Below are 3,507 nucleotides of genomic sequence, written 5' to 3'. Positions count from 1 at the left end.
ATGATGTATTAATTGTTTTGATCTAAAATTTTTAAAATTAGAAATTTGACAAAATGACAACATAAACCAAAAGCAAAAATCACAAAGCAAATATTCTAATTTTGCCACTATTTTTTGTTTTTGGTTTTTTAGACTCAAAAGCAGAGTGGCGATGCAAACATTTCTCCAAGTAATTTTATCTAAAATACAAAGATGCAAACATTCCTCCAAGTAATTAATATTTTCTTCAACTCACGTGACTTAGCACGGGTTTCTTCTCCCACCTCACTCTGTTTTGAGATTGAACAACAAAGTTTGGTGCCTCGTGGAAATGAATCACATCTATTTGATCAATGTAAGGATCAATATTGGAGAAAGATTGGGAACCAATTTAACCCCAGTTTCTCAATTTGTTAAAAGTTAATGCAATGAACGACCTTGCTTTTGCTGCTGCTGCTTTCTCAGCCGTTGCTGTAGCTGCTGCTGCTGCTTTTCCTCCTCCTAATTTCTTCCTGGCGTCCTCTTTCGCCTTCTCGAGCGCTTCAATCAATCCCACCAAGCAAGCCTCCTCGTCCTCATCATCCGACTTGGGAATCAAGTTCTCCGCCACGTCTGCCGGAGTCATCTTCGTCTCCTCCAGCAGCCGCCTCACTGTCGCGAACAGCGGGTGCGACTCTATGCCCAAGTAATTCCTCGCAAGCAGCTTGAACGACTCGAAGCAGCAATAAGACATCTCGATATGCATGTCCATCCTGCCTCTCCTGATTAGGGCTGGGTCGAGCTTCTCGATGAAGTTTGTTGTCAGCACGATGATTCTCTCGCCCCTGCACGAGGACCATAGTCCGTCGATGAAGTTCAGGAGCCCTGAGAGCGTGACCTTGCTCTCTTCCCCGCCTTTGGTCATTCTCTTGATAGGATCTGCTTTCTCTTCGTCGCCGTCTTTCTCTTGCTTCTTCGTCTTTCTCTGACCAGTCAGGTCAAGCGAGCAGTCGATGTCCTCGATCACTATGAGCGACTTCGCAGACGTCTCAATCAGCAGCTTCCTCAGCTCCGTGTTGTCCTTGACCGTCGTCAGCTCAAGGTCATACATGTCGTAGTTGAGGAAGTTGGCCATCGCGGCAATCAAGGTCGACTTGCCAGTCCCTGGTGGGCCGTAGAGAAGGTAGCCACGCTTCCACGCCTTGCCGATCCGCGCATAGTATTCCTTCCCTCGCTTGAACTTGAGGAGGTCGTTCATGATCACCATCTTCTTGCTTGGCTCCATCGCCAGGGTGTCGAACGTTGCGGGGTGCTCGAATGTCACGTGGCTCCACTTGCTCGAATCCCAGTTCGAGCTTGGGTTGTTGGTGAAGAGCTTCCGCTGCCGGTTGTCGGCGGCCACAGCCTTCCCCTTAGCCAGGACGTGCTTTATGTAAGAGCCGGTGATCAAGTCCCGATGTCTCCGGTGGAAGGTCAGCCTATAAAACCTGGTGGCAAATGCAACGACCCATTGATTTGGGCTTGTTCGATCAGAGACAGGTCTGAGGGTAGTCCAGAATTTCATCATCAGGAAAAAAACACTTACAATGTTTACTTTCTAACAACCACGTGGACACACAGAAAGAGCAGATAAACCAGTAATTAAGCATAACGACACAGATTTCAATAAATTGGTAATTCCACTATATATTATATGTATATCTTATCTACCTTCTATAAGGTAAGGAAATCGTGGAGTTCCGGGAGATGATCTGGGACGACGACCACCAAAGCTTGACCCCTTCAAATTCGTGGACGACCTCCTCGTTGTCGTCCATGCTGAGGACGAGGGACTGGCTGTCCTTGACGGACTCGACCTTGAGCCGCTTGGCTTGGGCAGAGGCGCTCGCGTTCAGGTAGTTCTGGATCGCAATGTAGGCCTCAGACCGCTCCAGCCGCTCACCCGCGAACTCCGGAAACGTGATCTCGATGAACGGATAGAAGTGGCCCACGGCCTTGTGAGCATAGTCCTCGACGTGCATGCGGAGCTGGGGCACGGCCCACGCGAATATCAGCCCGGCCACGACCGAGCCGAGGTGAGTCCATATATCTGATGCAGTCATCATGGTTTCACTTCTTTTTTCGCCCCTTTGGTTGAAGGATGTGAGGAAGTTCCAAGTCCAGCTTTGTTGATTTTGGCTCCAACTTTATGCGGAGGCTTGTGCTTATATATGGAGCGATCAGGAAGCTACTAGCTCATCCGCGGGTAACTTCCCCACCATTTTCTCGTCAAGTCATGGTTATTTCACATCGATTATGAAAGGAACTGACGATTGATTTATAAGCGCGGGAAAAGTCTCGTCCTTTAAGTTAGCTTTAAGGGTAAGAGAAACCCCAAAATCACCCAACAATTTATGCAATTTTCAACCATTCGTTGGTCATAGACACTCACATTGCTTGGCTCATCAATTGCTTTGAATCAAATTCTGCAATATCATAATGAACACTTTCTCAATTGGTAGCTATATAACCTTCTTCATTTTTTTTATTTTTATTTCTTTTAGTTTCACTCATCTCTTCTATGTATATGTGTGTGCAATGCTCGCAAGGATCGAATCCCGGACCTGATACTCTCAGGCTCTATCCTCGAATCCCTTTAGGGCCGCATGACTGTTGGCAATCTTCTTCACTTGATAGGTGACAAGAAGAAGAGGGATGATAGGCGCTAGCCGCCTCCTCTAACTCTTATAATAATAGTCCGTCTCACATTCGTTGTCTGACGTTCTATTTGAATTAACAATCATCTTTCAAATGAATGTTCGGAGAAGCAGCTAACTTTTGTCCATGTCATAGTGGGATATTTCTACGTACGTGTCCTGCAGCAATGACAAGTCCATCGTTGCCTTTTTGTCTTTTCTTGCATTTTCAAACTTCCAATTGACAAGAACATATTAATAAGACTCAGACGACCACACCGAGAAAATGACATCTTTATTATTTCCCTTCTTTTTTTGGGTTCATGGTGTTGCCAACGACTCTGATGGGCATGCTTTGAAGTCTTTCAGTCCCCATGATCGAATTCACTGTTGAATTAGTCAAAGTATTTGTTTGTTTTTTTTATAATAAAGCCTAGTTGGTTGTCCTAGTTTATAGGAATCTGTTGCAGCATGTTTGTTGCTGCACACTTGTTCAGGATAGTGGGTAGATAGTTCAGCATAGTGGGTCAATTGTTGTGGCTACTTTTCTGGGATTTTCTGTTGGTGTATGGCCTATCTAAAAGGCTAAGTTGTTATTCAATTATTACGCATGAATGCAGTAAGCATTTTTCTTACGGGTGTACACTCTCTTCTCTCTGACTCTCTTTTCTGTGTTTTTTTCTTTGTGCTTGCAAAGCACAGCCAGCTTCTGCACCTTTTCTGTAACATTCACACTTGAATATCCATATAAGTCTATAGAAAAAGTTCAGATTATGACGACTATTTGATGGTGATCAAATCGTAAAACAATGACAAATTATATGATCGATGCGAAAAGCTCTACTTCAGTGCGAAAGTTCGTTCATCTCCAGCT

At 44.9% G+C, this 3,507-nt stretch overlaps 1 pseudogene; it reads right to left on the bottom strand.

Annotated features, from left to right (window-relative positions):
• Positions 1-399: 399 nt before the first annotated feature.
• LOC115664791 (AAA-ATPase At3g28580-like) lies at positions 400-2,063 on the bottom strand (annotated as a pseudogene).
• Between the last annotated feature and the right edge of the window lie 1,444 nt (positions 2,064-3,507).

This window comes from Syzygium oleosum, unplaced genomic scaffold (genome assembly GCF_021117445.2).
Source record: "Syzygium oleosum isolate NSW1041296 unplaced genomic scaffold, Sole_v2.1 Sole_v2.20, whole genome shotgun sequence".
Taxonomy (NCBI): domain Eukaryota; kingdom Viridiplantae; phylum Streptophyta; class Magnoliopsida; order Myrtales; family Myrtaceae; genus Syzygium; species Syzygium oleosum.
This window is presented reverse-complemented; position numbering and strand designations above follow the sequence as displayed.